The following is a 12,858-nucleotide window of genomic DNA, read 5'->3' as shown; positions in this document are numbered from 1 at the left end:
CCAAGTCTGAGTGTGCTTTCTTCTTTGGGTTTGGTGGCTGGATTTTTGTATGAACAACAAGTGTGCATGTAAGAATTCTCCCTCTCAGCATGCACCCTCTAGGTCAAGGGACAGCAAACTTCTGTAAAGAATCAGATAGTATATATTTTAGGCTTTGTGGGCCATACATTTTCTGTAGCACCTACCCAACTCTGCTGGTATAGTGCATGGGGAAGCAGCCACATGTAGCATGCAAACAAATGGGCTTGTATGTGGTTCCAGGAAACGTTTGTTTGCAAATACAGATGGGCCTGCAGGCTATAGGTTGGCAACCCCTGCTCTGGAGTCAAAAAGGTGAGGAAATGCACTTTCCTGAATGTGCTTTCCTTCACTCTTTTCAGGTGATGCCTGAGAATTATGTATTTGTTAATTTGTGTATCCAAGGACTTCCCTGGTTGTCCAGTTGTTAGGGTTTTGTGCTTCCACTGTGGGGGGGCATGAGTTTGATCCCTGGTCGGGGAAATAGGATCCCCCATGCCATGCAACAGAGCTAAAAACCCCCAAAATTCATGCCTCAATTTAGCAAATGCTTATTGACAGCCCACCGCTATGCCAGACTCCATTGTGTGAGTTTTGGATACAATGGAGAATAACATGTATGGAGCTCCCTGCCTCACAGAACTCAGATCGTAGCAAAGAGGGGCATGCTCTAGGGTGCGACGGGAGAGAAGGGTTTGAGGAGGATGATAGTGGTGGGGATGAGGTCAGGGAGATAATGGAAACTGGTCTTAATGCCTTATCTATCAGTTCAGTTCAGTCAGTCAGTCAGTCATGTCTGACTCTTTGCGACCCCATGGACTGCAGCACACCAGCATCACCAACTCCCGGAGTCTACTTGAACTCATGTCCATTGAGTCGGTGATGCCATCCAACCATCTCATCCTCTGTTGTCCCCTTCTCCTCCCGCCTTCAATCTTTCCCAGCATCAGGGTCTTTTCAAATGAATCAGTTCTTCACATCAGGTAGCCAAAGTATTGGAGTTTCAGCTTCAACATCAGTCCTTCCAATTTAGCTTTTCCTCTGTATGAAATAAGGAACCACTGGAGAATTTTGAACAGAGAAGCAACATGATCTAACTTAAACGTGTTGAAAATACATGTAAACTGTGTCGATGAGAGACTAAAGGATGGGTGCAGGGATACCTAACAGGAGGCTGTAACAGTTCCCCTGGAACGAGAGTTTGGGAACCTGAACCAGAGCATCACAGGAAAGGTGGCAAGAGCTGTTTAGATACATGGTATATTTTGAAGGTAGACCCGACATGATTTCCTAATGTCTGCAAGGTGTGTGTGAGATAAAGGAGTCAAGAATGTTTTTGGTAGTTGAAACATAGAGTTGCCATTAACTGGGATGGGGAATTCTCAGGGTGGAAGTAGTGTTAAACTTGTGAACTTTGAAATTTCTCTTTGACATCTGAGTCCCAGCTTACCATTTAGAAGAAGTCTGAGCTGGAGATATACATTTGAGTGTTGTCAGCATAAGAAAAACGCACCATATTTAAAGCTATGGATTGATGAAATCACCGAGGAAATGAGAATTTAGAGAAGAAAGGAGAACAAAGACCCTTGGGCAGTCAGGCATTGAGAAATGGGGGAAAGGAGGAGGAAACTTGAATTCAGAGTGCCAAATGACCTCACCACACTTGTCAGGGAAAGTATACATGAGAACATTGCACACTAAGTGACCATAATCTTTAAAAATTCTTGCTTTTTCATTCTATATCCAAGGAACTGCTCTGACTCTGTTGACTTATTTGTATTTCTCAAGTGGATTCAAGCAGGTTAGTGTTAGTAGTCTTATTATGTAGGGTTGTTTGTTTATTTGTTTTTTCCTAAGTAAAGAAAATAATTTGCTTGAGATTTTTTCAGACCACATTATAGATTCACCTAATTCAAGCTTGTTTCAGCAGTCTGCCGCGCACATATGCCCCTTTCTTTGTGCTCTGTGTCCAGTGTCTCAAGTGGTGCGTAACTGGTTTACTCTTTGCAAAATATAGTCTAAGCCAGCTCCTGGGTTGCCTCTACCAAGTAAATAAACCTCAGGTACTTAATTCCTATGAATCAATCCCTGCTTTTCAGTTCCTAATTCTGATATTCAGAGAATGGTAGGTTGTTCAAGATCTAAGAGACTGTCCACCATCTTGTGCTTGGCTTAAGTTGCAAAAATAACTTTGGGAGTTCCTGGTTTTGTATTTTACTTGAAAAATTTGGTTAACATAATTTTTAAAGTGAACAATCTTAAAGGTTTTTTGTTTTTGTTTTTTTTAAATCTGTGGATGCATCCAATATTACAAAGGACTTGTGAAACTTGTAACAATTCCCATCTTATTGTTGATGGATCTGAGGTTCAGATGGGAATGTCGTGCAGTAAGAGGAAGCTGGTCTCGTCCTTAGCTCAGTGCTCTTATCACAATGACACACCTTTTTCTAGAAGCATCATGACAGATTAAGGGCTCAGGCTAACATGCTAGCCAGATTGCCGTCTTAGCAAAGCCTATATCCTGACTCTTCTAGTTGTTTGTTTTCTTTGACCCCATTTCAAGTAGGACTAATACCCAGAACATTAATTGGACCACTCTATGGAGAAGGCAGTGGCACCCCACTCCAGTACTCTTGCCTGGAAAATCCCATGGACGGAGGAGCCTGGTGGGCTGCAGTCCGTGGGGTCACTAAGAGTCGGACCCAACTGAGTGACTTCACTTTCACTTTTCACTTTCATGCATTGGAGAAGGAAATGGCAACCCACTCCAGTGTTCTTGCCTGGAGAATCCCAGGGACAGGGGAGCCTGGTGGGGTGCCGTCCATGGGGTATCACAGAGTTGGACACGACTGAAGCGACTTAGCAGCAGCAGCATGGTTGATACAGGGCTTCCCAGGTAGCACTGTATGGTAAAGAAACTGCCTGCCAATGCAGAGACGCAGGAGACTTGTGTCTGATCCTTGGATCGAGAAGATCCCCTACAGAAGGAAATGGCAACCCACTCCAGTATTCTTGCCTGGAAAATTCCGTGGACAGAGGACTCTAGCGGGCTACAGTCCATGGGGCCACAGAGTCTGACACGACTGAGTGACTAAGCACACCATGGTTGGTATAGTTGAAGAAACACCCAAATTTAACAGTCCTTTCACAGATATGGCTCTTTGGGCAAGTCAGAAGCAAAATGTGATACAGCTTGGGCTCTCTTGAAAACCAGAGCTGTGAATCACTTTTAGGGTGGGAAAGCGTGGGCTCTGCCATCCCTTTGTGCCCTGTTTATTGACCTAGCCTCTAGGCTATCAGTTAGTTTGCAAGGTGGAAATTATCTCTTCAATCTACACCTACTGTGCACTTATGTAAAAAGTCAGATAATAAGCTACAGACACAAATTCACTATTCACAGGAAAGGCTGGGAACATTTCGCAGAAGACTGCTGGTTGCCTTGGCAACCTGACAGCCCCCTAGGACAAGGCTCCAAATAGACAGGAGGCTCAGACACCAAGGCCAAGGTCTGTAGGAAGATGGCTCTGTGTGCGTACACTCTCTGACAGCGTTTATCTCTGAAACACGAAAGCCCCAAGGCCTATGCTCAGGAAGGCAGCCTGACAGTCAACAGGAGACCAAGACTGATCTGATGTGATCTGCCTGAGCAGAAGAACACGTCTTCTTGTTTTCCCTTACACGGCTCCACCATTTGGATGACCCCAGAATAAAAATAGCAAATGGAGCCATAGCTCTTGTCCAGTTAGTTTACTACCATCCTGAAAAGTATGATTTAAAAAATGGAAGGTGATCCTTTTTTAACATTTAAAGAAGTATTTAATTCATTTATTTATTTGACTGTGCTGGGGTTTAGCTGGGGCATGCGGGATCTTCAGCTGTGGTGTGTGAACTCTTAATTGCAGCATTTGGGATGTAGTTCCTTGACCAGGGATGGAACCCAGGCCCCCTGCATCGGGAACACAGTCTTAGCCCCTGGGCCACCAGGGACGTCCCAGGAGGTGATCTTTTTAACAAACACATCAGAATTTACCTATCCATATAATGGCTTTCCTTCAATAGGGGAGAGCAAGGGCATGACTGTTGCCTAAAATATTAGTGGTGCTGAATGTATTCATTTTTAGAAAGTACTTTTGTGGACATTTGTTAAACATACTAAACAAACCCAACCTGATTAGCTTTGGGGAGGGGTCACGCTTCAAGTCTGTTAGTTCTTGACTGGAAAATGAACTGTATATTGACATGTCACTCCCTATTGCCCAACACATACTGGTGGTTCATGAAATCTGTGATGAGTGTTGTTCATAATCCACCTCCATCGCTGGATTGCCCCCAAATCAAATCCACCTTTAAAGACTCACCAGCACCTGTAAGTCAAAAGGACATTCAGCAGAGTCTAGCTGGGTTTCCAAAAAGGCGCTCCCAGAAAGCTGGGAACTTTGGATTTCCCAGGTGGGTAAAGAATCCACCTGCCAGTGCAGAGGATATGGGTTCGATCCCTGATCTGGGAAGTCTCCCTGGAGAAGGAAATGGCAACCCAGACCAGTATTCTTGCCTGAAAAATCCCCAAGGACAGAGGAGCCTGGTGGGCTCCAGTCCATGCGGTCACAAAGAGTTGGACATGACTAAGTAACTAAGCAACAACAGAAAGCTGTGAGCAAGGATGATAGCCCTGGAGCACATACATGGTATCCTCCTGAGACTCCTTTGAAGGAGGCCATGATCAGTTGGTGTTCGCTTGAAAGGGGGCAATGTTCACTAGGTGCAGTGATTTATACTGTATTAATTTCTGATGAACAGCAAAGTGATTCAGTTATACATGTGTGTATGTGTGTGTGTGTGTGTATACACATCCTTTTTTATATGTTTTGCATTATGATTTATCATAGTTCCCTGTGCCATACAGTAGGACCTTGTTGTTTATCCATTCTGTATATGCTAGTTTGCATTGGTGCGGTGGTTTTAAATCATGGCCACATACTCTTTGACACTTTGCCCATGAAAGATGGGGTTTGTGTTCTCTTGAAAGTGAGCAGTCTTATGACTTCTTTGACTAATAGGATTCAACGAAAGTGACACTGTGTGTGTGTGTCTTAATTATCCAGTCATGTCCAACTCTTTGCAACCCTATGGACTGTAGCTTTCCAGGCTCCTCTGTCCATGGAATTCTCCAGGCAAGAATACTGGAGTGGATGGCCATTCCCTTCTCCATGGAATCTTCCCAACCCTGGGGTTGAACCTGGGTCTCCTGCCTTGAGGGCAGATTCTTTACCATCTGAGCCACCAGGGAAGCCCCAGAAGTGATACTGTATGACTACTAAGGCCAGGTCATGCTGCTTCTGCCTTGTTAGCTGGATATTCATTTTTAGAGCCTTGAGATGCTTTCTTGCATGACTACCTTGATTCCACCCTGTTGTGGGGAAGCTCAATAAACATGGAGAGGTCAAATGTAGATGCACTGATCAACAGCCCAGGCTTCGAGGCATTCCAGCTCAGGCATCAGACATATGAATGAAGACATCTTCAGATGATTCTAGTGCCCAGCTGTTCAAGCTGCTCTCGGCTATTTGAGTCTCCCCAGCTGAGGCCTGAGACATTGTGGAGCAGGGACAGGCAGTCCCCACCACACTCTGTCTAAATTCCAGACCCAGAGAATTTGTGAGCATAACAAAATAGTGTGCTGCTAACTTTAGGATGGCTTGTGTAAAACGGTAGGTAGCTAGAGCACTTGGCTTGACAAACATTGAACAGTTATAAGTAAGTCATATTATTTTAAAAGCCTACCTCTCCTATCTGTTCTAGATCAACTGAACAAAGATTATAAAGAATAGTTTACTTTTTACCATTATTGTACCAGATAGTGAATCCAAGTTTTAGATCTCATGGTATTGGTGTCCCCTGTTAAGCCTGCCACAATTGAGGGGTGGGTCTTTCTGGGCCTTTGTTTCTTCATCTGTAAGATGAGCAATAGGTAATCTCCAGTGATTTCATGATTCTAAGGTTTCAGACATGAACTGGGTGCAAAAAGTATTATTCCCACACCAGTGTTGATAGGAGCATTATTCACACTAACCAAACAAAATAAAAGAAAACGTGGCGTAGACATACAACAGAATAGTATTCAGCCTGAAAAAGGAGTGTGTACTGACATAAGGTACCACGTGGATGAATCTTGAAAACATTACCTTCAGTGAAATAAGCTAGACAGAGAAGGAAAATATTATATGACTCCACTTAAATGAGATACCTAGAATAGGCAAATTCATAGACACAGAAAGTATTGCATTGGTCAAAAAATGTGTTCAAGGTTTTTGTAAGATATTATGGAAAAACCTGAATGAATTTTTTGGGCACTCCCAATAGAGTGGAGGTTATTCGGGGCTGAGAGGAGAGGGGACAGGGGAGTTAGCATTTATTGGGTACAGAGTTTCAGCATGGGAGGATGAAACAGTTCTGGACACGGAGAGTAGTGGTGATTGAGCAATACTGAACATGGACTTAATGCCACTGAATTATATATCAAAAAATGGTCCAAATGCAAATTTCTATGTTGTGTGTATTTCATGACAGTAAAAACATTTTTTAAAAAAGTTTATTCCCATAAACTTTGGTGCTGAAGCCCTAAATCTCTCATCTCTATGAAGAATGAAGATGTGTACTTCTGCTCACCTTCATATAGTTACCTTGGTGGGTTGGAAATGTTCTCAGCCTTCTTCGTGGTTCCAGGAAGCAACCCAGGTCTTCATCTCATCAACAGAGATTTCTGGATGCTAAAAAGAGCCTCCACAATTCAGTGGCCCATCACCCTCACTTGACAAGTGAGGAAGAGGAAATAAACCTCAAGGAACCACCTTCTGTGGGAATAAAAGTAATCCAGCTAGACATCTTAGAGTTGTAAATAAATTACATTTGGCCTTCTTCCATCCAGAATAATAAGTCTGCTTTTCTCTAAAAGTCCTATTTTTAACTTGCTTGTTGTTTTTCTGTTCATCTCTAGGCCAAGGAGGTTGTAGAACCCAGAACAGGACTTTGGCGAGATTATTCTCTTGAAGCGCTAATTTGAAATTTCCTTCTCAACATAGTCATCCAAGCAGCCACCATGAATTCACTAGAGTTAGCATGAAAGATGGAATCTATTTGCTGTTCCTGTTACAGTGTGCTTTATGGTGACATGGTGGGCACTGAACTTGAAGTCCAATGACCTGAATTTAAAGCTAGATTCTGCCGTGACCTAGGGCAGTCATTAAACCTCTCTGTTCTTCAATTTGCTTCATCCATAAATAAAGCAATTGGAGGAGATAAATGCTAAAATGCCCGTTAGCATCTGTGACTCTGTAATTACCTGGTTATACATTTATTTTTGTTTGTGCTTTGAAAATTAGGAAGTGACCTAAATACTTGAAAGCTATGCATCGATCACTTCTACTACGTTTTCCACGTGAAGATGGAAACTTGCCTGGGTTGGTGGATAGTCTCATTGCAGTGGATGCTTTGCTGCGTTTCCCAGTCTTCACTCCAGACAGAAGGGCTTGTTCCACGAGCAGCGGCGCTGGCGCCTGCAGACCACTCTCCAGCGTCAGCCCCTCTCAGGCTCTTGCTCCTGACTGAGCCCCACATTGCCTGATGCATCCTGCCTTCCTGGGTGCAGCTTGTGCCCAGTGCCTGACTCATGTGGGTTACAGAGGCCTCCACCCCAACCCAGGACAACCCAGGAAAGCTTTGATGAGATTCAGAACTCCTTGCAGGGTTGGCTGAGGCCTTTGAAGAAACTAAATCACAACCTGGTGTTTCCCTCTGACCAGACTTTCTTCCTTGTCTTCCCTCACCTGAGTCGAATCACAACCACATCACTTTGCTGTACACCCAAAACTAACCCTATATTATAAATCAACTATATATCAATTAAAAATAAATTAATTGTAAAAGCAAAATAAGTTACCCTAGAGTTAGGAACCTAGGGAACAACAGAGCAGTCCTACCTCTGGTGGTGGTGGTTTAGTTGCTCAGTCTTGTCCGACTGTTGCATCCCCATGGACTGTAGCCCATCAGGTGCCTCTGTCCATGGGATTCTCCAGGCAAGAATGCTGGAGTGGGTTGCCATTTCCTTCTCCAGGGGATCTGCCCGACCCAGGAATCAAACCCTGGTCTCCTGCATTGCAGGCAGATTCTTTACCAACTGAGCTAGAAGTGCTACCTCTAGCCCCTGCCCAATTCTGAAGACAGAAAGAGGACAAGACAGGAATCCCATTGGCCTTCTGCAGGTGGAGAGAGCAGGGCAGCCCCTATGGAGGGAGGCAGGCAGGAGAGGTCTCTCTCCACACACCTGGATTGTCATTTGCAGTTCCTACCTGGGTCAGGAAGATCCTCTGGAGAAGAGCATGGCAACCCATTCCAGTACTCTTGCCTGGAGAATTCCGTGGACAAAATAATCTGGTGTAGTCAGAGTGTCTGCGATCCAAAAATCTGCAAGCAATAAATGCTGGAGAGGGTGTGGAGAAAAGGGAACCCTCCTACACTGTTGGTGGGAATGCAAACTAGTACAACCACTATGGAAAACAGTGTGGAGATTCCTTAAAAAATTGCAAATAGAACTGCCATATGACCTAGCAATCCCACTGCTGGGCATACACACCGAGGAAACCAGAATTGAAAGAGACACATGTACCCCAATGTTCATCACAGCACTGTTTATAATAGCCAGGACATGGAAACAACCTAGATGTCCATCAGCAGATAATGGATAAGAAAGCTGTGGTACATATACACAATGGAGTATTACTCAGCCATTAAAAAGAATACATTTGAATCAGTTCTGATGAGATGGATGAAACTGGAGCCGATTATACAGAGTGAAGTAAGCCAGAAAGAAAAACACCGATACAGTATACTAACACATATATATGGAATTTAGAAAGATGGCAATGATGACCCTGTATGCAAGACAGCAAAAAAGACACAGATGTGTATAGCAGACTTTTGGACTCAGAGGGAGAGGGAGAGGGAGAGGGTGGGATGATTTGGGAAAATGGCACTGAAACATGTATACTATCATGTAAGAATCGAATTACCAGTCTATGTCCGATGCAGGATACAGCATGCTTGGGGCTGGTGCACGGGGATGACCCGGAGGGATGTTGTGGGGAGGGAGGTGGGAGGGGGGTTCATGTTTGGGATCGCATGTACACCCGTGGTGGATTCATGTCAATGTATGGCAAAACCAATACAATATTATAAAGTAAAAATAAAAAGTTAAAAAAATAAATAAATAACCTGGTGAGCTGCAGTCCATGGAGTTGCAAAGAGTCAGACACGACTGAGTGACTAACACACACACACACACACACACACACACACACACACACACACACACGTGTTGGGGCAGTGCCAAGCCTGGGACCAGGAGCGATCCCTGTTGAGCCCTGTGCTGCCTGGACACTCTCTCCCAGCCTGTCTACCCGTACTGTTGTTCTCTGCCTCTCTCAGAGACCATCAGCTGCAGAGAGAGATTTTCTGTTCTGAAAGGGGATACACCTGATGATCCCCACATCCCAGGGGAGCCCATCAGAGTGACTGTGTGGCCTGACGTCTGAGGGACAGTGACAGTAGACAAGGTTGTAGCTTCAGCCCCACTCCCGCCACACAGCGTCTTACGGAAACTGCAGACCTCATTTTGCCTCCATTTTCTCATCAGTCCATTGAGAATGATAACATTTGTCCTGCCTTCATAGAAAGCAGTTGTGAAAAACAAATGTGATCATCATTATAATAGCATTGCTTGGAGGTTACAAGTGTACTATCCAAAACCTATTTTAACATCTTCTGGAAACAGAGGTGGAGAATTGAGATTGTTGCTTGTTAATCCTTTTATTTCTTATCACAGATGACTCAGAACTTACCCATTTTGCTAAATGGCTTCATGTTTTTCTCATGTGTGAGGTTTTGTTGTGGATCTGTATTAGCTTAATAGTTATCTAATCCCCAGTCCAAAGATCTCAGATTAAAGGTCAATCAAATATGTTCAGCTTGCAAATAGAATGGATTTTGACTCCCATAATGTTGTGGTTGTTTTTTAAACTTGAATTAGCTGACAACACAAATCCAGGTTTCCAGCTTTGTTAAAAAAATATCAGAAGATCTGCCTTCTTTCCCATGTTGCAATGATGGCTGGTACAGAATAGCAGCTGCTCCTTAGACAGGTCATGTGAGCTCTGGTTTGCCACAGTCTCCGCCATTCCCTATTGCCAGTCCTGACCAACGCCCCCAAATGCACACTTTGTTAGCTGATGTGGATTGGAGACCTTGGTGCTCTTAACTGTTCAGGTTGGTTGAGGAACTGGAATTTGTGAGTCTAGAGGATTGATAGGCTGTTTGCAACCTTTACAACTCAGATCTGAGACATCCTCAGATGCATCTGGATACACTGGTTGTTTCTCCGTTCTGTTGGTTAATGGTGCCCTAATACATTCCTTATAGCCTTTCCCTGAATGTCTTTGAGACCAGTTCCATCTTGGGATAATCTTTAAAGTCTTGTTCTGTTTCCTCATTCCTATTGCTATAATTAACACCTTCATCTCATATTATAACTATATCACTAGAATTATATTTACAGTGCTATAAGGTATCTCAGCTTGTAAAGAATCCACCTGCAATGCAGGAGACCCTGGTTCAATTCCTGGGTTGGAAAGATCCCCTGGAGAGGGGATAGACTACCCACTCTAGTATTCTTGGGCTTCCCTGGTGGTTCAGACAGTAAAGAATCCACCTGCAGTGCAGGAGACCTGGGTTCAATCCCTGGGTCAGGAAGGTCCCCTGGAGGAGGGCATGGCATCCCACTCCAGTATTCTAGCCTGGAGAATCCCCATGGATGGAGAAGCCTGGTGGGCTACAGTCCATGGGGTCACAAAGAGTTGGACACAACTGAGCAACTAAGCATAGCACCTCTCATATTAATTATATCACTGGTCTTTTTGTCGCATTTCTTTCTTCTACAGTCTATGTGCTTTACTGGAACACAGTTAATCTTCCAACACAACATATATAATCAGCTCTCTCCTTCTTGTAAATCCTTACTGGTTCCTGCTTCCTGAAGGGTAAAGTCCGAGCTCCTTCTTAAAGAACCTCCCCCTCCCCTGTGGAACCTTAACCCACTGCTCTGCCCCACCGCCCACCGTACTTGTCCCTGGTTTCCACGTGCACCCTGGCCTGTCCCTGCAGGCTGGCCTCTACACTGTCCATCTCCTCAACTGGTACTTTGTTACCCATTCATCTCAAATCTTAAAATTTCAAAGACCAGTACATTTTTTTTAAAGTGTGGATAATGTGTGTTATTTTTATTTGGGTCAAATAAGAGATGCTTGAAGTCATAATGGTATACTTTATTACCATCTTGGTTTCGTAAAAAGAAAAACTGTCACATTTCAAAGGTAGGAAGAAGCCTCATCTCAAACCAAAATTTCTTTAAATTGAGTATATCTAGCTTTTGGAAACACTTATCCTTATTTTTCTTATTTTCCTCAGACTGGTGAAAAAATAAATCACCAGCATCTGTCCAGGGCTTGCTTTTGAAACCCACTTCCCTACTCATCTTTTTCTTTCTAGAAAATTCCCACCCACCCTCCAAGATCGAGTTTGAAGGCTGCTTCTTAAGTCGCTCCTGACTCCCCAGGTCAGAGATAGGCCCCGTCCTCTTGTTTATACCCTTTTACAGTGTAAAATACCTGGATTTTTAATGGCAGCTTCTTTGGCCTGTGGAAGAGGGCTTTAACACCACAAATCACTAAAGCCGCTTAAAAACCTTCTGAAACATAACCCCCTTCTCCCAAGTTTCCATTCCATATGGCAGCTGTGCCCCTTCAGTCTCTCTTCCTCTTTTAATAATTTACTAAAAATAATTGTGAATCATGGTAAATTTGACATCTTATGTTAATTTTAGGTATACAACATAATGACAATATTTATATATATTATGAGATAACCACCGCAATGTCTAATTAACATCCATCACCATACATAGGTATACTTTTTTTCCTGTGATGAGAAATGTTAAGATCTACTCTTAGCAACTTTCAAATGTGCGCTGTTATTAACGATCGTTATCATGCCGCACTTTGTATTCCTGTCTCTTATTTATTTTATATCTGAAAGTTTATACTTTTGGCCATCTTCACCTGCTTCCCCCACCCCTGCCTCTGGCAACCATCAGTCTGTTCGCTATCTATGAGCTGTTGTTTTTTTCCCGTAAATATCACATATAAATGATATCATATGGATTTGGCCCCTCAAATTTCACTTCACAAATGCCCTCAAGGTCCATCCTCCATCCACATTGCTGCAAAGGGCAGGATTTCATCCTTTTTCTAATGGGTGACCTCAGTCAGTCTCTCTTTTAAAACTTCTCCAGCCTTTCTAGGTCCACTCCTCCATCTCTATTACCTAAAGCGGCACTGGAACAGACTTCGGGAAAGCCTAAATCTGTCTTCGGCCCAGAGATAAACCACTGTGCCTTAAGCATTCCTTTAATCCAGCTTGCCACTCATCCATCTACTTAAAGTCTTGTGGCCTCAAGTAAACTGGTAAACAGCGCAGAAAGAAGTCACCTTTGCGTGCTATGCCTCACGAGCACACACACACATGCACACACATACACACAATTAAAAAAAAATAAAACAATGAATGGATAAGTGAATAAAAGTGCTATAGCCAGTATTGATACAGTAGATGTCACTATTCGGTTCTTAGGGACATCTCTGCCACCTTCTCCCATTTAACACAACATTTTCTGTTCCTATGAACTATCTCCTTCTTCTCTAGAATGAGGGATAAAGCATTTTAAGACACCAGGAC

General features: G+C 43.5%; 1 long non-coding RNA gene across 1 annotated transcript in view; it reads left to right on the top strand.

Moving 5' to 3' along the window:
* Positions 1-7,928, top strand: part of LOC138430895 (uncharacterized) — a 50,044-nt gene extending 42,116 nt beyond the window's left edge. The window contains exon 5 of the long non-coding RNA XR_011253443.1: positions 7,013-7,928. This is a non-coding gene — a long non-coding RNA (uncharacterized lncRNA). The remainder of the gene's footprint in view (positions 1-7,012) is intronic.
* Positions 7,929-12,858: the final 4,930 nt, after the last annotated feature.

This window comes from Ovis canadensis, chromosome 26, assembly GCF_042477335.2.
Source record: "Ovis canadensis isolate MfBH-ARS-UI-01 breed Bighorn chromosome 26, ARS-UI_OviCan_v2, whole genome shotgun sequence".
NCBI lineage: Eukaryota > Metazoa > Chordata > Mammalia > Artiodactyla > Bovidae > Ovis > Ovis canadensis.
Note: the sequence above shows the minus strand (reverse complement) of the source record. Positions and strands in the feature narration are given on the sequence as shown.